This window comes from Anolis sagrei, chromosome 4, assembly GCF_037176765.1.
Source record: "Anolis sagrei isolate rAnoSag1 chromosome 4, rAnoSag1.mat, whole genome shotgun sequence".
Classification (NCBI taxonomy): domain Eukaryota; kingdom Metazoa; phylum Chordata; class Lepidosauria; order Squamata; family Dactyloidae; genus Anolis; species Anolis sagrei.
This window is the reverse complement of record NC_090024.1, coordinates 193,507,008-193,529,146: the sequence shown is the minus strand read 5'-3', so window position 1 is coordinate 193,529,146 and position 22,139 is coordinate 193,507,008. Positions and strand designations below refer to the sequence as shown.

At 38.7% G+C, this 22,139-nt stretch overlaps 1 protein-coding gene across 27 annotated transcripts in view; it reads right to left on the bottom strand.

Annotated features, from left to right (window-relative positions):
- NFASC (neurofascin) overlaps window positions 1-22,139 on the bottom strand; it is a 220,330-nt gene that overhangs the window by 177,013 nt on the left and 21,178 nt on the right. Inside the window, exon 1 of one of the 27 annotated variants that reach the window (XM_060772941.2) lies at window positions 5,815-6,202. The exons of the other annotated variants lie outside the window; for them this stretch is intronic. The gene's annotated coding sequence lies outside the window, so the exon portion shown is untranslated. Of the gene's footprint in view, window positions 1-5,814; window positions 6,203-22,139 lie in introns of those variants that run through there. 27 annotated transcript variants of the gene reach the window in all.

The following is a 22,139-nucleotide window of genomic DNA, read 5'->3' as shown; positions in this document are numbered from 1 at the left end:
GAAAAGATCTCCCTCTTCATCCAAACTACACAATGTCTAATGGATCCTCTCTTCGCTCCATGGTTCCCACCTTAAGAATTATGGGTAAGAATTTTTATATTATTATTATTATTATCATTATTATTTGTTGGTCCCAGCCTAGGGGATAATTCTTACACTCTAGCACTAGGACCTAGTTTAAATCTTTGAGTTGCTCTACTCCCTGCAATGGCTAATAAGGTCAGACTATCAAACACTAGCACTGAAGTGCTGGAAGTGTAATTAACACTCGATCTCTTTTGTACTAATTTATGAAATGTGCTCACACCACCTTTGATCTCAGTGGTACAATCAGCAGTTCTCATTAACACCTCCTGAAAATCCCATTTCCTTTCTTCTAGCAGTTGCAAAAATTGCACATGAATGGTTCATTTATGAAAGTGGCAAGGAAACTTGTCACGTACTTCACCTACTCCCCCTCATCGTATCTAACCCCTTTCACTGAAGTATGACTAATGGTTTGCCTTGCCTGTTTCACTGTTAGTCATATAATCTAAAATATAATTGAAGACCACTTTCAAAACAAAGGCAACATAAATCTACAACGTGAGAGATGGATGATGATGTACTCCAATGGCACAATATATTTGTAATTTTTGCAAGCAAAATCACACTGGAAACAGAAGCTTTAAAACTGACTTGGTCCATTAGTATGTCTCAAAGCCCTTGCATGCTGCCCTATATAAAACTGACTTGGTCCGTTAGTATGTCTCAAAGCCCTTGCACGCTGCCCTATATCCCAGGATCTGATCCCAGATTATCTGTTTATCCCAGGTTATCTGGCAGTGGGGACTTATATATTCCAGTTTAAAGTAGAACACATGCTGTCAACCAGTCTTCATCAGTTCACCAAAATAAAATAATGGTAACCATACTAAAAACTAGATCTGATTACATCTATCCAATGCAATTTTCTGAATCAACATCCCAAATAACCACAGGAACAGGGATGAAAAAGAAAGATATCAAGACTTTTTTTGTTGGCTGTTAAATTATAATTTAAATTTAACAACTCAATTACTTTGGGATATTTACTAGAGCCTGGCCACTCAAAAATCCAGGTAGGGTGAAGCAATTATTCTCAAACATCATCCATGGGAAATTTGAAATTACACAAGACATAAGTTCTTGCCTAATTTTCTTCACTTTGGTTATCGGCTTTTTATAGAAATGGGTAGAATTCTAGTATGTTCTTTCCCATTTCTATGATACAGTAAAATTCCAAGAAAGCCAAATCATTTTCCATATCTCCATTTGAAAATCAATTTGTACCAAACAGGTCAACAAAGAGGGTGTTGCTGAAGAGCCCTCATAATACACCAGCACTAGTAGCTGTCATTGCTTGTCCTCTTTCACCTCTCATTGTGAGTCCTGCATGGTACAGCCATTCACTGAGAAAGGATCTATGAATTTTCTTCTTTTTTAATAGGAAAAAAATTGCTGGATTGATTTTACCTAGGCTTCCTAGGACTCCTATGGTTCAGATCTGAAGACATGCAGGAGGGATTATGAGAGGGACACTTTTCAAGAAGAGAAGGGGGAAGCCCTAGATTTCATGCCTCTCCTTTAGTGTTTTCCAGTTAGATTTCTTATTCCTGCATTGGTGCCATCTTTCAATTACTCTCCCGCAAAGAAATGCTTTACGTTGTAATTGGTTGACAAATATTCAGGAAAGCCCCAAGCCATGCATTACCTTCAAATTTCACAAATGGTGCTGTGAATGAAACTTTAAGTATGAATATATAGCCCATATCTTTTGCTTTACTTGGGTATGGGTTATGCACATAGAACAAACATACAAGAGGAGGGAAACAGTACATAGATATCCTCCAGCCTTGACAGACCTCAAAGACAAAGGTCAAACACTGTGAGAAGGTGGCAACAACAGGGCAGCACAACTGAGGGCTCTTCCACACAGCCCTATATCCCAGAACATCAAGGCAGAAAATCCCACATTATCTGACTGTGGACTCAGATATTCCAGTTCAAAGTCGATATTGTGGGATTTTCTGCCTTGGTATTCTGGGATATAGGGTTGCGTGGAAGGGCCTTGAGTTCCCCATTAATGTAAGGCTAATAGCAAGGGTCCCACAATATACTCTAGTGGACTGCAACTAGAAAAAAATGTAGCACAATCAGTAGCAATCAGAAATCTATTTCTGGCAACAATTAGTCCACAGGAACAACAGGCTTTTCAAACGTCATTGCCTGAGATTGTCTCTTTTGAAATGACACAAGAAAGCACTTTATATCATCATCATGAGGATTAGGGTAATGTTTGTTGTTTACATTTTAATATGAACAGATCTATTTCACATGCCTCAAACTAGTACATGAACCAGACACTTTTCCACGTTTAGGTCTGGTGGTCTCCAATTACACACACACACACACACACACACACACATGTGTTAATGAAAACTGTACAGTCATATATTATACCAAGCAGGAAGGGTTGGCTAGAATTGTTTCTGGGTGAGTTGACTGTGGAAACAGGCATGGCAGCAATCTGGGTATAGTAGTTGAAGAATATGAGAAAAATATCTAAATACATAACATAGCAAAACAGACCCCGGGGGGGGGGGGGGGAAGAGTTCTTTAGTAGGTTTCAAAATGCACTCAATAGTTAAGCAGTTGCTGCTACTAAGGTCCACATTACATGTAGCTGCTGTTGATTCCTGTACAAAGAGATACATATACATAACAATCACACTGAACCACAGACCGCAGACACCAGCTGGAAATGAGTGGAGATGAGTGGAGATGAATGCCCATTCTTTAAAGTCACTTCTTATAAAACAAGCAAACACTTTTACTTAAAGTGTTGTCAAAGGTTTTCATGGCTGGATGCTGTGAGTTTTCTGGGCTGTATGACCATGTTCCAGAAGCATTCTCTCCTGACGTGTCAGCCATATCTATGGCAGGCATCCTCAGAGGTTGTGAGGTTGTGTGAACTCTAGCCTATTCAGAGAGCCAATGCACTTTCTGATAGAAACTCAGCAACAATTAGTGAGGGAAATAATTCATTTCCATGTCTTGCACTGAGAAATACCAGATATTAAATACCAGATAGCTAATTTTCTACAGCTTTTGGTTTGTGAAATATTTTGAAGTATATCTGCAACTTTTTTTTCATGTCAGGAGTGACCTGAGAAACTGCAAGTTGCTTCTGGTGTGAGAGAATTGGCCATCTGCAAGGACATTGCCCAGAGAATGCTGGATGTTTTACCATCCTGTGGGAGGCTTCTCTCATGTGCTTGCATGAGAAGCTGGAGATGACAGACGGAAGATCAACCTGCTCCCCGGATTCGAACCACCGACCTTTTGGTCAGCAGTTTTGCTGGTACAAGGGTTTAACCAATTGTGCCACCAGAGGCTCCTATCTGCAACTTAAAGATGACTATTAGTGTCATCAGGTCCTAAGACAAGTACAACAGTTTGTTCAGCAAGAGATGATTAATTTTAAAGAAATCTCATAAATGATGAGGGACTTCTTGTGCTGGCATTCATACATTGTTTTCTTGTTTTCCTACACAGAAACCATTGAATGAAGCAACAAGGCAGCACGCAATGCTGTAATCAGTTCATCTGAGGCCCTAAATTATAGCATGGCAACTGGTCTATGTTCATAGAACTTGTTAAAAAAAATAGCCACATGCTATTTGGCTCATATAGATACAAAGAAGGACTCAACATAGACATTCCTAACTTATTTACTTGACTTTCTGCTTCAGAATGGTCTTGATTTTGTCCAAACACAAGGATTTTGTTAAATACAGGGATCAGAAAAGTGTTACAGAGAATTTTCTGGGAAATGCTATGATGTCCTAAATTTATTAGGAATTCTTTTAGCATGTTTGACTCATTCATAGTAAACATTTATTTTTAAGGTCTACTGAGCTAACTGCTGGTTACCTTGAAGTTCTTTGTTTTGTTTCTGTAATAGAAATACTATTTCAGCTAAACACTGGATTAAAACAAAATACAAACTAATATGATGGCTTTAACATAGCGTCAGATCGCTATTCAGAGAAGATCTCTATTACTTGCATACTATTGTTATTAGAACAGTTACAACTATTTTAAAGTATTACTTAATAACATATACTTCTTTGCATTGTTTTTTAATGAAGTAAATGAAAACACTAAGTTAAAGTATTCATTTGACTTTGAAGAGCTATGTATTTATTTATTTATATACATAATTCTTACATATATTTGTCTTAGAAAAGTTTCCCACAACTTTGAAAATATAAAATTTACTAAGAATGGTATTCATTTTATGAAACAATGAACTTTGAGAGTTGCAATTTTTTTTGTTCTACTAATTAAAAGCAAATGAAAAGTTTCATTTTTTAAAGAAGGTTTCCATCCTACTGTTCCTTTGCAGGTAAAAAGAGTAGGTTATAAATACGCGCACACACACACACACAAAGGCCAAATGCAACAGAACAGAAATAGACAGAGGACATACAAAACAAGCCTTCCTGTTTTGAATTACATGTGATTGTTAAGTATGAATTATTTCAGAATTTTTATAAAGGATTCAGAAATTCAAAAGTTAAGAAAAATGTTCTTAAAAATAAAATATTCTGGATAAATATTAGCAATTTTATCATCATGACCTTACACTCTTATGATAAATGAAATGCCTGTGGTATGTAGAAATCTATTGGCATTTGAGATTTGGTATTCCAATCTATGTTCACTTCATCCAACCTTTTAACAATTATATATTGCTGTTTGTATCCATATGTTGAAATATCTACTATAATGTGAGAATCCAAATGATATGAGAATCAAATAATTCCTGTTTTCTTCTGCCAGGAAAGAAATATCCATGTCTTTCTTCTCTATCAGCTGAAAGATTTTGGAATTCAAATAGGTCCCTGTGGAGACTCAAGAACAAGCACTTGAAGGAGGGACGCAGATGGATTGTTTTTGTTTATATTATTAGACCATAAGGAAACATTAGCAACTGAAATAATGCCCAAAAGGTTAAAAAGAAAAAGAAAACTGTAACAAAGAGAAAACAAACACAGTGCCTGCTGTCTTACAATATCCTCTAGCAAGTCTAAAGCCACAGCTGCTCAAGGAGACTTCAGTGCTGTTTTGTTGGGAGTGAAACAAGCTGCACAATTCAGTACACTTCTGGTCACAAGTATTTTGGATAAGCAATGCTCAAGCTGTATTTCACTGATTCTTTCAGTAATTCCCAACCTTTGGTTTTGGACTTCAGCTCTCAAAAATCCCAGCCAGTTTACTAGCTGTTAGGAATTGTTAGGAAAAGTCCAAAACATTTGGAGGGCCAAAGGTTGGGAACCACTAAATCAAGAGGAAAAGTGGGCAACTGCAGTAAGACTGAGGATCAATTTTCTAATCCTCCCAAATGTATCATGGATTGACAAAAAATGGCAAATAAAATGAAATTTAAAATAAACAAACCCAGAAATAGATAGAAGTTTTTGTTTTTAGCATTGTTAGCTGTTTTGTGTTTCTTTTAAGAGACACATATGGAGAGGGGAGGAGGTCATCATCCAAGGTCCCTTCAAGTTATTTAAAAAGTGAATTGCCTCTCCAGGAGAATTCACCTTCATTTCACCCAGAAAAAAGTCTACATCTTTCCCATCTGTTATAGAAAATATTGGCACTGAGAAACATTCAATTACACTCACACACATACTTCCATATCATTTTTAGTTCTAGTGCCTGATCAAATCATACCTGACACTTCTAGCACCAAAGGTCAGTTATTATATAAGCAGAGCAGCATACCTTTGTTATCTTACACACTTAGGCCATTTCTCCTTCTCTCTTTCCCTTCAGGGCTATTCAGTTGTCTTTCGGTCACCTCTATCCCAAAAAAGATCTTCCATGCGAGACAAGGAATATTTCAGTCATGACTGCAAAGGCCAAGGAAACATCCAAGCAACTGAGCTGAGTGCAGAAATACAGTCCCCACTTGGTTTCCAAGGAAGCAGGCCTCTGGCTGCTTTTAGCTGAAGAGATCCTTTCCAAGGTCAAATATAGACGTAATTTCACTGCTGCAGGGGGGTAAAAATTGCTCTCTGTGTTCTATCCCTCTGTCCCTGTGGCTTCTACAGAGAAAGGCTCATTAGCTTGAGCCCACCAAGTGCCACTGCAAATGGGAGGAGGACACACACGGCCAAGTACTGACAGCTACCCCACGCTCTCCTTTACTCCTCCCTCCTCCTCTCTCTGTGGATTTCCCTTGTGAATAATGCAAGGGCTGTAGCTCAAGACACTACCCACTCTATGCTTCTCTAAGAGTCAGCTGAAAACAAGCTCAATGTGCCAGCCAGGGCCAGTCCCCATGTCCTGCATAGTGCAAGCCAGACACTTGTACCAAAGCTCTTTTTTGTTGTTCCAAAAGATGGGGTCTCCTTTTGTCCTAGCCCTGTTTTTAAAACTAAGCAGCTCGACAGGCCAAACAGTGTGGTGCACAAGATAAACTACAAGGAAGAGGTTTTATTCTTGTATACCTCAGGGCACTTTTATAAAAGCATTGTGTAACAAAATAATGCATTTCGGTCACCACCACTCAATTACAATGCATTTCTTACTCTGACCCTGGATGCTCAGACCTACTTTCTGCCTGACATTTAATGAACCAATTTTCATTTTTTCCCCCACCCTCCTGATCTAGGAAACTGGACCCACTAATACTAAAGAACTTTTCTATTTGTTTAATCATCACAACTATGTAAGCTTTGACCTTGTGTTTCAAATGCTGACCCATGTCGTTAATTGGCCCTGCACCTATTCCAGGCCTGTGTCATTCAGTAACTTGTTTTTTTGTGGGAGAAATAAGAAAAAATGTTAGTCTCCATAGGAATAGTCAAAGACATCATGAGATCACAATAAACCTAAAGTTGATGCTAAGTTTGTTCATGCTTTGATAATTCAGGACTAAAAGAAATAAGAAAAAGGAGGTAGTCCACAAAGGAGACATGACTGGCCAATCTTCTCAAGAAAGGCTTGAACCACACCTTCCAACATTTGATAAATGAAAACTAGGACAACTAAGGTCAAGCAACATCAAAGTGTGATCGAGATGACAAAAGGTAGAATCATAGAATCACGGAGTTGGAAGAGACCGCAAGGGCCATCCAGTTCAACCCTCTGTCATGTGAGAAAACATAATCAAAGAACTTTGACAGGTGGCCATCTAGTCTCTGTTTAAAAACTTCCAGGGAAGGAGACTCTACCAACCTCCAGAGGCAACATATTCCAATGTTGAACACCTCTAGCCATCATTACATTATTCCTTATGTTTAAGTTAAATCTCTTTCCCAGCAGTTGCTCTGTATCCAATAAGCAACCCGTTGCTCTGTATCCAATAAGCTTGCCCCCTCCTCAATATGGCATCCTTTCAAATATTTAAACATGGCTATCATGTGCGCTCTTAACTTTCTCTTCTGCAGATTAACATACCCAGCTCTTTAAGCCACTCCTCATAGGGCTTGTTTTCCAGACCTTTTACCACTTTGGTCACTCTTCTCTGGACACATTATTAATTAGGACAAGTTAGTAATGAGGAAGGTCACAAAAGCCAGGAAAGGATGAAGTAGTTTGCTTTTGCCTGGGATGGGCATGATTCTGCTACTTCTTTCCACTCTCCCTACTAATTGAATACAAATTATTTTTACATTTTGAATTTGGTTAACAGCAAGTGAAGCAAGCTTTGGACAAAAGGAAAAAAAGAGAGACGGTGGGACATTTTAAAAGTACCTGAAAATGTGGGGCAAGTTAGACTGTATACTGAATATGTACCTTGTTTCAGCCAGGCCAATTTCCAAGGTACTTATCAATTGCTGATTATTTTTTTTTTTTTGTTATGCCAACAGTATTATGCAAAAGCTACTGGCACAAGTTGATGTAATTCCCCATAGGTGATATTGAGTTGCATTTGAGTTCATAAAGCTGCACAAAAATGTCAATACTGGCCACGGTTTTATTGCTGTTGTGTTTCTGTTATTGAATTATCAAAAAATGTATAGTGGTGGGTATTGAGAAAGCTGAATTCTGCCTAGCCACCAATCTGAGGTAGGAAGTATATTATCCCTATAGCAGACATGTACATCCTAGAAGCTAGGGGACTGCACTTTTTCAACCAGAGTTGGGGACAGTTTTGGCACTTCCAATTAACTAGTCAGATATTTTTTCTATCCACAACCTAGAAAGCCTCAGCCTATGGGACCTGTCTCCTCTCTTTCAAGGATATAGGTATGCAATTATATGTGTTTCAGTTAGGGATGTTTACACAGAAACCATTCCAATAAATTCAGCAGGATTTTCTTCAAATAAGCATGCACAATATTGCAGCCTACACTTCGGATTTTGTGAAGCAGATACAGTCTCCAAGAAAATGGCACATGTTCACATAGGAAAAGACTCACCAGTTTTCTTGCAGTGCCTCCCTGCAATGTAGCTTTTCTGCTGAATCACTTACTGCATTGCTGGCAATGCTGATAGGGGGTTATTTTGTAAGGTTTGCAGTTCTGGAGCCCTAGGACACTCTGCAACAGACAAGCTGGCCAAGTGTTTAACTTATACAGCACTGCAGAACACTGGAGGCATTAAAAGACAATGAAAGGATAATTGCTTCACAGTAAGAACCCATGTAACCCCAATAGAACCGCTCTCTGCATCTCCCCCCCCCCCCCCCCAAAATAACTGGCTCTTTTTCAAACAGTTCAACATTTGTGCACTGACCTGGGACTAGCTGCCAGAGAAAGAGAGTGGAGAGGGAATGGACACTGACACTGAGTCTAGTGAGCTAAGGGTGAAACCAAACTCCATTCAGAATGGGCAGGCCAGCTTTGTGGAGCTCATTTACAACTGCTATCACACTTGTCTGCCAGTTTCTCTCCTCGTTGGGCCCAAAAGTGACATGTCATGAGGGATGTGACTGTTGTAAAAAAGAAGCCTCTCAGATAAGAGGACTTATACAAGAAAGGGTATCCTCCAAACTTCATTTCAGTATAGTCTAAGTTTTTGCTATAACACATACTTTTTATAATGACAATAAGATGGTTAGTTAATACCATTTGCAGAACATGAACTATGAATTGGATATAGTCCAATTCCTTCTTAAACATCCAGTGCTGGCACCTCTCTACAGCTGTTATGTGGCAACCCTGTTTCCCCATATGTTAGCTGTTAGCTGCTTCTCACAAGAGCCAAGGCATGTGCTGTTGACTGCTGGACAGAACATAGGTTATTTCAATCCACTATGGCTATCAAGATTGCCCCCAAATACAGACTCCAAGGAAGACAGATAAGGTGTAAAATGAACACCCAAGTCCTTCAAGGGCCCTCCAAAGAAGCCCTTTTCCAAGCAACACTCAAGGATAATCTACCCATGGAACACCCTGGAAATGTTGAGGAACATTGGAATAAACTGAAGACCTCTATCATCACAACCTGTGAAGAACCCATTGGATACTAAACTAAGAAACATCAAGACTGGTTTGATGAAAATGATAATGACATCCAACAGTTAATTGATAAAAAAGGAAAACCTTCCAAATATGGCAAAGAGGCATCAATTGTGCTGCTAAGAAAAAGATTTACACTAGTGAAAAAGCTGAGGTCCAATGAAGGACCAGAGAACTCAAGAACATCTGGTGGACAAGAAAGGCTCAAGAAATCTAACATTATATAGATGTCCACGATGCACAGGTATTCTTTATGGCCTACAACCTCTATGTTCATCAGATGGAACCAAACATCTGAAGGATAAAAGAACAGACTGTGGAAACTATCAAGGTATCTCCCTTCTAACCTCTGCTGGGAAAACCCTCAAGGTAATGCATGAAAACCACCTTCTACCTGTCTCAGAAGACACCCTCCTAGAATCCCAGAATGGCTTCCACCCCTCCAGAGGAACAGTAGACATGATCTTCACTGCACAACAACTCAAAAAAAATGCAAAGAACCAAATCAGCCTCTGCACATGGCATTCATTGACCTTGCAAAGAAAGGCATTTGACACAGACTATCATAGTGCTCTCTGGACCATCCTTCCCAAAAATAGGATGCCCTGATAAATTTGTGAAATCTGTGGCTCCTCCATGATGACATGATGTCAGCAATCTTGGTCAGCAATGGATCCCAAAGTGACCATTTAAGGTGGAATCAGGTGTCAAACAGGGTCATATTATTGCCCTAACCTTATTTTCCATCTTTATCTCTATGATACTGTACCTTAGAATCATAGAATCATAGAATCATAGAATCAAAGAGTTGGAAGAGACCTCATGGGCCATCCAGTCCAACCCCCTGCCAAGAAGCAGGAATATTGCATTCAAATCACCCCTGACAAATGGCCATCCAGCCTCTGCTTAAAAGCTTCCAAAGAAGGAGCCTCCACCACACTCCGGGGCAGAGAGTTCCACTGCTGAACAGCTCTCACAGTCAGGAAGTTCTTCCTAATGTTCAGATGGAATCCCCTCTCTTGTAGTTTGAAGCCATTGTTCCGCGTCCTAGTCTCCAAGGAAGCAGAAAACAAGCTTGCTCCCTCCTCCCTGTGGCTTCCTCTCACATATTTATACATGGCTATCATATCCCCTCTCAGCCTTCTCTTCTTCAGGCTAAACATGCCCAGTTCCCTAAGCCGCTCCTCATAGGGCTTGTTCTCCAGACCCTTGATCATTTTAGTCGCCCTCCTCTGGACACATTCCAGCTTGTCAATATCTCTCTTGAATTGTGGTGCCCAGAATTGGACACAATATTCCAGATGTGGTCTAACCAAAGCAGAATAGAGGGGTAGCATTACTTCCTTAGATCTAGACACTATGCTCCTATTGATGCAGGCCATTGATGCAGGCCTATTGTTGATAGGAAGCTTCTATCAGACATCAACTATCATACAGATGGCAAACTATTAAATCTCAGCAGACTGAAAGGCGAAGCCAAGGTCACAACAATGTCTGTTATAGAACTCCAATATGCTGGAAGAAGCAAAGACTGCAATTACTGAAGAGATGATCCTTTGCCATCAATTTCACTGGACTGGCCACGTTGTCCAAATGCCCAATCACCATCTCCCAAAGCAGGCACTCCACTCTCAACTTAAGAATGGAAAACGGAATGTTGGTGGATGGGAAAAGAGATTTAAAATGGGCTTAAAGCTAACCATAAAGCTGCGACATAGACATCGGGAACTGGGAATCCCTGACCCTTAAGCATTCTAACTGGGGGGCAGCTGTTACCAACAGTGTTGTAGAACTCAAAGAGCCATGAATGCAGGGCGACAGGGAGAGATGTGTTAAGAGGACGGCACATCAAGTCAACCCTGATCGGGATGACCTTCCATCTGGAAATCAGTGTCCTCACTGCAAAAGCACATGCAGCTCAAGAATAGGTCTCTAGTCACCTACGGACCCACTGCCAAAGCAAGCATACTCTGCCCTGAGGGATCAACTATGATGATGATGAGCTGTTCAGTTTATCAGCTATGTACCTTTGTTTCCTATAATACTGCTTTTTAAACTGTGGATCCCAACCCAAATGAAATTTCCTTAGTACAACGTTGAGATCATTAAAAATTTAGCAATAGTAAAAGGTTTCTGAATATCACCTAGTGGCTGTTTCACACATTTACTTAAATCTGTTAACAACAATTGTAGCTTTACAATGGGCTCTGCAAAAAGAAATGCTTCACTTGTACCTCATAAAAAGGAAAACTGGCCTGTTTAGCAAGTCTCATGTTGATTTATTATCAGCAAATGTTTGATTTTATATCTATTTTATAATTTCAGGTCATGTAAAAAAAAACAGGCAAAAAGGAGTTGCGAGTGGAAAATGTTTAAGAAGCCATTTCCTAGAAGGCATTTGGGTGTAAAAAATAGGAAATTGGGATATTAGTGAAAGCTCTCCTCAAATTGAATTGATGTGTGGATGAGAGCTGATTTTTCTGAACACAGGAAATAACTGTTTTTGCAACACAACACTGGAGCATTTTTTTTAAAAAAATAAAATACCTAGAATAGGGGTAAGCAAAGTACAGCCCCTTAGGGCCTCTGATGCCCCCAATGCTCTCAGTGCCCCAGCAGTAATTGACTAAACACTCACTGAAGAACCTAAAGATTATTAAAAAGGTGTTCCATCAAATGAAAAAAAAAACAGCCTTTTTAAATTTTGGTTTTTTTTCCTGCTTTTATAGGCATACATAATAATATAATATATCTATCTATACACATAAAGAAAATGTGTATGTGGCAGAGTTGTCCACTTACACAGCCTCCAGCCTTCACAAACAGGCTATAGTTCCAAGTGTTGAGAAACCTCCAAAAGCACTCTCTCAACTGACATTGTAGGTTATAGTGAGTGCCATGAACATGTAGCCCAAATGCTACCAGTGTCCTCCCCAAACACAAACCACTCAATGAATGCTTTCATTCGGGGACCACTTCATCCTATATTTGATGTGTTTCCTTCACCACAGGAAGGCATCCCAGGGTTCTTTGTGTGGAATTTGCATGACTCCACCCACTCCCCTAACCCTTTCTGACCCTTTCCTATGGCACACAGAAAACACATAGGAACTGATCAGCAACTGAACAGACTGGAGGGATTTGAGGGACTGACTCAACAGGATGGAAGTTGTATTTCACCGTGCATCAAGGTAGAGCACTCTGACCCCCTTCAATAATAGACCTGGACCACATTTGGAACACAGAACCACCATGACCAGGTTTGAGGGAATTGACCTGGATTTATAGAAGTTGTAGTATACCTACACCCAGAGAACACTGTGAACCCTGCCAACACCGGATCTGGATCAAACTTGGCACACAGACCCAACTGTGTATACATGAGCAATTGTGATTACTGCCTAGGTTTGGGAGTTGTAGTTCACCCTTATCTAGATAACACTGAACCCAGCTGACCCCACTTGGTACACAGCATGGTCAACTCTGAATAATGGCAGGGTTTGGGAAGGATTGACTCACAATTCTGGCAATTATAGTTCACTCACATCCTTATGCATTTTCTATTGGGAAAAACAAAAGGAAAGACTGGCTTTTTTCTAATAAATAGCGTTAGACATTATCAAACTGATATTACCAAACTTCAAAAAACAAACAATGCCTTTCTCAAATAAACTGGGTCCCCAAGCTAGTAATAACAACAACAACAACAACAACAACAACAACAACAACAACAACAACAAAACTTTATTTATATCCTGCCACCTCTCCCCAGAGGGACTCAGGGAGGCATGGGGTGGCCAGTACCCCACTCTTAGCAAATGTATACTTAAGATTTTTTTTTAAAAAAATTAAATCAGGCAGATTATTCAGCAAGCTTTCCCATCAAATGCTATTGAACTTTGTAGATGTTACATAATTTAAACACTAAATGCTAGAAGAAATACCCAGCTGTACAACAATTATACATCTCCAGTCCTTCACCTTTTCCAGTATTTGTCATTTTTCTTTCTCACCCTTTCCCCTCCTCAGTTGGTTTTCCCTCCCTCCACTCTGTTGGTCATACAGTGTTTTTTCTATTAATTTTTTCCCCTTTCCTTATCCAGAAGCAGGATCCCTCCCTCCCTCTCTTTCTCTTGTGAAAAACTTGAAAACTCTTAAATGAGATTGTTACATAGATCCGATCCTGTTAATCAGGATTATTTGGATTGGCTGATGTCAGATCCACACCAGCCAACCTAACTTAAACAGATTTACAGGCACTTGAAAATTGCAAAGCTATCGGGATGTGACTCTGATAACTACAAGACAATATAGATATGACACTCATCATTTTGTGGCTTTAATGTATCCATAACTGCTTATCCACGAAGACATCAGAACACTGGACTATCAAAAACTGGACAAAAGCTATTTACCCTACTGTCCATTAGTAATGATGATCAAAACAGGAAAGGTTTTTGAACAAGGCCCACTATATTAACTACATTATATTTATTTGCAGCAGCGTAAGTTAACTTACAGTACTCTCAATATTTACAGTTATAGAATCAATATGTTCCACTACTGCACTTTTTAAAATGTTTTTAAAATGTTAAAGTGCAGTTTTTAAAGACTAGTCACTGTTTGGAACATATTCTGCACAAAATTTTAATATGGGTGGGGGTTTTTTGCACATGAAACCATTTCCTTCACTTTTTTCAGTGCAGAAAATATGACATGCACATTTTGCACAGAATAAGTCCCAAACTGTGAGTGTCTTATCAATTTGGGATACTTCTTGTTAGGGTCTTGTTTGAGAATCATTTTTTCTACAATTTTATAAACAAATTTTAAATGTTCTTCTCATCTCCATCAGAGATCCTCTGGTACATCTACAAGAGAGAAAGAGTAGGTGACCATGTTGTTACTACTTCAATTAGATGAAGTCATCACAGCAAATATTATTATATAGATATCGGTATCAAGGAGTTACAGTCCTGCTTTCCTCCTGTAACTGTGCTATGAGATTGTCACAGGCCTGTATAAGCCAAAGAAGCTTTACAATTCAGCAACATTTCTACAGCAAATAAGAAAAATCAGCTGTGCTTTTTCCTTGGGGAAAATCTGAAGAATTATGAAAATAAACACAGTACAGTTGTGTGATGGTAGAGGAAACCCAGAGAGCAAAGTAAGCATATTCTTCAATAAAGAAGTGCAGGAGCAAAAGGTTACAACCGAGTCAACGCAGAGAATGGGGACCTGTCACTTCCCATCTGTATCTATGGAAACCAGCAAGAGGCTGGAAACAGAACTGACACAATTATTGATTGTGCAAAATTGCATTTAGCCACACATGTCATTTAAACCTTGGGGCATAGGTCCCCAATACAAACTAGGTAATAAAATATCTGTTTAAAAGCTTCTAATTTAAAACATTCATTTACCATATAGCTCAAAGCTATGCAGTCAACATATTTATTGCAGGGAAATTTTCAAGTAGATAAAGGAAGAAGGGAAGGAGGAGCACATATAGCAGTAAGCTAAGCAACACATATTATCTTCTTCATCTTGAGTAAATTAGATCAAAACAGTAAAGTAGGAGCAAAGAAGATTTGTCTTCATCAACCAGGGTACAGTTAACTACAAATCCCCTATAACTCAGTGTCATAAGATGGCCAAATGCAAAATGAATACATGCAGAAAAAGGAAAACCAATGAATCAGGTGCATATCACAAGTCAATAGGGTCATTATATGCTTTAGTCATAGGTGATGTTAGGTGATGTTAGACATAAGCGCCATCTATCAAGAACCTCCCTCTTTTGTTCTTATTTGAAATACAAAATAGCTTCTGTTTTTTCCCCTTGAGTCATGTACATCTTCCATGACAGATCACAACTGCAGATCTGGGAAGGTATGGCCAATTCTCAGTTGCAATCTTAATGTGTGCTAGGTGTCAGTGTTTAACTACCAGGTGGCAGACTTCCACAGGTTGAAGTGATGTCATATTCCAAAATATTGCTAGCAATCTACAGTGGCCCTTCTCAATTGTGGGATGCATAACCATAAATTCAACCCACAGCAGATCATCACACCCCATATTAGTAAATGGTAGTAAAGTAACAACAGAAACAATGAAATGTGTACTTCATGTTGCCATATAATAACATGGGCCATCATCATCCATGTTTTTCATATCTATGCAGGATCCTGGAACCAAATCCCTATGGATATGGAGGATCCCTGAATCTATGCAGGCAGTTTGTTTTGAAGTGGTTTTTCATAGATATGGCTAGATTTTTCTGGACCTCTACAAGAGACTGACCAAAAGGTCCTGGAACTGAATCAACATCCCTGTTTATCATCTGCAGAAATCCAATTTAAGAATCTTGATCTGTTTGACTGCAATGGAAGTGGAGTGTCAGGAGGTTCCTGGATTTAATTAATGTAAACACTTTGAATGCTAAAAATGGATTCATACAGTTATGAATGAGTTCATACAATTCCAAACTGTCAGCACTTATAAGTACAGATCTAATACTTACCGTATAGATTTAACAGCATGGCATAACCCAATACAAAGTGAATGATAAAAGAATATTTGAGGTGAAAAGGATCAGAGGAAACATCGAGGAGTGCTTAGAAAAGACAAGGACAATTGAAATTAGGACGACTTTAAAAAACCAAATTCTTGAGGGAAAATATTATGAATGGAAGACAAAAGACTTACACCTCAGTAAGTCTTATAGCCACCTGAAAGCATGAATTTCTATGTTTTGGTCTCTATCTGGTGTGGTTAACGTGTATCTTACAGAAATGCTTTGATATGTATCTTTTATGGAACAACATTTTAATATGTGTATTTGGAATTTTTATAGTATTTGTGTTTTTGACTGTGCTTATGACCCATCTCGAACCATGGGGAGTGGTGGGTAAGAAATAAAATTATTATTATTATTATTACTATTAATTCAGAAGATAGATCCATGTAGTTCAAATGAGTTTACTCCCACACATGCCCCAAAAGATTTCTGTCTTAGGTGAACATCTTTGGGCCCTTTGACACAGCTGTAAAAAATCCACATTGTACTGGATTATATGGCAGTATGGACTCAGATATTCCAGTTCAAAGTAGATATTGTGGGTTATCTGCCTTAATATCCTGAGGGGCCATCCAGAGAGCTTGCAAAAAATGCGAGCTCCCACACTTTTACCTGGGGTGTCCAAACGATGCCTCAGGCAAAAGCAAATTAATTCGGCACAAAGCAGGAAAGCCCTGGGTCTAATCCTGGGTCTAATCCAGTATGCCTGGACTGCACAGCCATCTCACGTTTTCTGGGTTCCATGAGCCCCTAAGAAAGCATTGTGTTTTCTGCCAGTGTGGGGACAGAAGTCCGGCCTTACCCGGGTTTTTTAAAACCTGGGTCGGACCAGATCGTTCCCCTGTGTGGAACCAGTCTGGGTTATATGGCTGTGTGGAAGGGCCCTTTGTTTAATACCCTGGATTCTAAAATGAGCAGCTGAATTTTGGAGATCTCAGGGACCTAATTTCTTCTCTTAAAGAACAAGTTCTGCTGAAGAATGGCTCACAGAAACCTCATATACAATGCACCCTGAAACATGAGCACAGGCTTCCAATCATAACAGACATTCAAAAAAAGCCTCCAGCAACACAATCTTAGTCACAAAAGACAGGGGACTTCTTTCAACAACTAGCTTTGACAAAGCTATAATGGAAATGATGGGAGAAACACAAACTCCTGCCAGGAGTGGATCCAATTTTGATGGTGGGATGCTTCTACTGCATTTTAAGTTCGGCTGCATTTTAAGAAATACAACAAAAACTGAGGTTATGAACATTTTACAAATGTTTTGGCAAATAGAGTCAAATGTTTTCTATTATATCTTTTTTTCAAATGACGGTTACAGAATTTTGATCATACACTTTCTGTTATTACATAAATAGTGATTCCTGCCATATAGTAACACTGGTTTAGAAAAATGTAACTGTTTTACATAACATCTAAAAGTAATCTGTGTAGGAAAAGTCTGAAAATGGGCACAAAACAGTCCAGAGGAGGGGAAAAAATATAATGGAAACTGAGGGGGGATCAACAAATGCAGCTTTCTAAGGTCAAACTGAGGATGTCTAAAGATGTCCAGCAGTTTCCTACCCCTTGTATAAGGAGTGGAGAAATTATTGTATTTTCTTTGCAGCTCCTCTATGTTTTGTTTATTGCTGCTAGCAATGTCATGAGAACATCCACAGCTGAGGATAGATGTGTATTGGCAATGTGGTGCATGTAAAGCAACCATCTTGAACTCTCAATAAACTATAATTCTCAGCATCCACAGGCAGCATGATCACATTCAGGTCAAGGATGGTTGGAGGTGAAATTAAATCTCTAAAGTATACTAAATTTGAGAAAATTCTCAGAGTAGAACAAAAATTACTGCTACATATTTACCTGGAAGTGAATTATATTATCCTGAATGGGAGGTGAGGCTAACTCCCAAGTAAGTGCAGAAAGGACTGCAAGAAATGTTTCCAATTACATTCATAAAAGGTGTCATTGCTTTAAATTCTGGGGAGATCAGCCTGGAAACATTGAACTCATACAGATTACGCTATTATATTAAACTAAACAAAGGGAGATAAAAGCTGATTACTGGAATCTTGTATATTCAAGACATCTGCTTGATGCCTTTGATAGTTTATAATCCCTTCCACTTTAGCTATAGTGAATCTACCACTTGTCCTATGACTTCTTAATATTGTACTATAAGGCTTAGTTTACTAACCTGCTTTCTGTTTCATCAGAACACTAATGGCAATGTTTATGCACTAGTAGTATGCATAAACTACCAGTTTATGCAACTATCTCCACCAACCCTAGCTAACACAGCCAATGGTAAAGCATAGTGGGAGCTGTGATAGAGCAACATTTGGAGAATTTCATATTGCTTATCCTCAAATTTGTGTAAGCCAGAGGCCAAAAGAGATCTGGCATTAATTACACTACATAACATGATGTTTGTTCCTGGCTTATAAATGTCATTTCCTAATTGGACCTATAAAAAAAACATGGAAAAGGTTTATTAAACTTTGCTGCTTCTAATAAACAGCCCAATAAATATCCAATCAAGTTTTCTTTTATGCCAGTCCATTTTGGGGCAATTTCTGCTCCAGCTGCAATGTTTTATCTCCACCCTTCAATGGGCATCATTTTTATTCCAAGGTGCATTAATATATAGCTGTGCTGTTGTCCTTCTTTTTTCACTAGAACACTATGATTCTAAAATATAAAAACCGGGAAGGGGAAAGTTTATCCCTAATATCATAGGTCTATCTCAGCAGACTATGTCCTAGTTTTTGTTTTTTAACACTTTTTGGAAGAGGTCCAGTGCAGAACCAAGACATTGTTAGAAACAGCACCAAAAAGAATAGAATAAGCGGACACTGCTTTAACAACAAATGGCAAAACCCAAGGATACACATCATGAAAAAAATACCTGCATGCCTCTTTAGACTAATCTTGGAGAGCCCACTGAGAATAAAGCCTTACTGGACAAAGTATGAAATGAAGGAAGCTTCTTTGTGGGCAGCTGAATCAATTGCTTCAAAAGTCAGAATAAGTGCTGTTGAAGAAAATTGTCATGCCTATGAACGTTTAATATAATGTTCTTAGTGCATCTCAGTAGCTATACATCTTGAATTAGGCAAATGGCATCCAACAATCATCAAATTACTTTTTTGGACTACAACTAAATATGGTGGCTAGATAATTCCAGGAGTTATAGTCCAAAAAAGTAACATTTCTAAGATCCTATCCAGACCAGCTTTCCTTTATAAATTGCATTTAATGAAGTGCCTTCAGATAATTCAGACAGAAACTAATTAACTCTGTACTAGCATTTCAAAGCATCTGCTCCTGCAGATTACTGTGTCATCTATGTGTGCATAATCCAGCAACTCTGAATTAGGTCTTTCTTGGAACATTCAGTTCAATTAAATGTACTTTCCAGGAAACATATCTTTATAAAAAGGAGCTCAGGAAACAGCAGAGCAGAAAACATTAAACAAATAAACCTTCATTTTGTGTGTTTATGTACTTTCAAATCCCCTGCCAACTTCTAGTGACCCCATTCATTGGTTTTTTAAGGCAAGGAATGCTCAGAGATTTTCTGTCAGCTCCTTCCTCTGAACCTACAACACCTGGTATTCATTAGTGGTTTCTTATCCAGATACTAACTGAGGCTGAACTTACTTAGCTTGCAAGATCAGACAGGATCTGGTACCTTTAGGGTATTTAGAACCTAAATCTTCCTTTTTAGGAAAGACCAAACATCTGAAAGTCCTGCTTTTACAGAAATATGTATCTCAAAGTGATGTCATTACAGAATGTGTCACAGTTCTTTAACATCAGTAGGTAGAGTTTGGGAAAACTGAAACTACAAGAAAGCACTGTAGTGATGCATATAGTGGTACATTCAAAAGATCAAAGTTCAAAAGATACCACTGCCATCATCATTGCAATATGACCAACCAAACCTTTTGCAGCTTTCATGCTTTCCAAACTGTCTCCCTAATTTTAGGTTCTCCTTTACTCTACCCAATTCCTATTTTAATTTGAGACTGTCCAATTTAACTCCCACCTCATGTTTCACTCCCAGACCCTACTGTCCTCTGAAATACAACTTCACCCATAATTTTCCCAAATCCTTTCTTTCCCTGTTAAGAAAATATCTCTAAATTATTCCCAAAGCAGCTTACATCTGTGCAAATCAGAAAGGGTTTGAGTGTTCCACTGAGGAACAGGACACACCAGGCAAAATTTACTCTTTGTCTTCAAAAAAGAGCTGAATTGAAGGGAGAAGGGAATGAGATAACATGAGCAGAAAATCTGTAGCTCACCACTTGCTGTTGAAATTGGACAGCTCTATCCCACACAGCCAAAACTGTGTCCAACAATCTCTGGATCAAATCGTTGTTCCCCACTCTATGCTTTTGGGAAATTTCAACAGAAATACTCTTTGAGAACTACAATTTATAAAACCACTACCAATTATATTATGACATTGTGTGGATTAAAAAGATGCATGTTTCTGATGTAATTAGTATTTTAAGTGCAAAGACTCTAGCACCAAATTTGAATTATAATTATTTATTTAAATGTGCTTATATATGCAAGCAACTATTAAAATGTCTGCAGGCTGCTGAAAACACAAAACAAATGAACACCCCAGAGCCAAACATGGCTTGGAGTCCACCACTGATTTTGGGCATCTGGAGTTTAAACTGAGCCCTGCATCCTATTTAAAAAGTGAACTGCCCATCCTGAAGACTTTGAAAAGGCAATTTATCTTTCCATGGGGCAGAAAAAGCAACATTTGGGTAATCTGGAGGGACTGAGGACTGTAAAACCAGGCAATATTGGGAGGTGGGTGCACAAGCTACATTTTATTCTATATCCTAATCAAACTAACAGGTAGACAGGAATGATTTCAAACTATCCTTCTTCCTTCATCCCTCTTTTATAACACACTGAAACATTTATGATTCCCCTGCCTCTTTTATCCTTATGGTTAACGTTGATAAACCAGGATCTACAGAAGTTTTCTGTATCACCAGTTTCTTAATATATGTGAAGACAATGACAAAACAAAGCAAAATGGTATGACATCATAGAAATGGCATCAGCTAAGGTTCCAGCATGGATTGTGAGGACTTTTCATCTTTGAAAAGTGTGTGTGGCATACAACCGATTAACAGTCCTTCTCTTACCTTATCTAAAAGGGTTGCTTGTGATTGGACTGACCAGAGGGACTGAAAAGAGGCCATAGAACCCATCTTCCATGGCTTCTGGCCCTGATTCCAACCTGCAGAGCTCAGGGGTGTTTCTGTTTGATAGTTGGATGTAGCCAATAACTTGATGATCTCTACCCAGTGATGTTGAACATGACTTCATCATAAAATGTGTTGTCACAATTGGGCTGTGGTTAGTGGTATAAGAAACCAAGAATTCAGAGTGATCCTATCACAACACCCATATATCTTAAAGGAACTTGTAATGTACTATGGAAAACATCCAGGATTTCTCATATGAAGACTTCTCTATAGAGATGATAATATAAACTGAGAAGTCATTGGTTCACTTCTCACTGACGGCTGCCCGGTGAATGTCTGGCTTAGGTAAGCCACTTTTCTCTCAATCTTTATGTACATTAACAGTAATGAACTACCTTTTAAAAAAGGTTTATGCATAATGTACATAAAGCACTCCAAAGTTGCTAAAGAACCCTATCATAGTCTGTTATTTTTTGTATTATGGACAGAAGGAATTCCATATAGAATTAGGATCAACTGCAGAAAGCAAGATGTGCTAAGCCTTGGAAGAAACACAGCCATAATATTTGTTTACGAGATATGTTAGCTAGGTATTTACCTGGCTTGTGATACTATGGTGTCTGAGCTGGTTATGTGTGTTATAATTCACATCCGTAGTTGAGGTATAATTAGTTGGAGTAATTTAGATGTGTCCTAAAGCCCTTGAAATCAAAAAGGCAGATTAATCTCTTAGGCCCCTTCCACACTGTCCTATATCCCAGGATCTGATCCCAGATTATCTGCTTGGAAGTGGATTATATGAGTCAACACTGC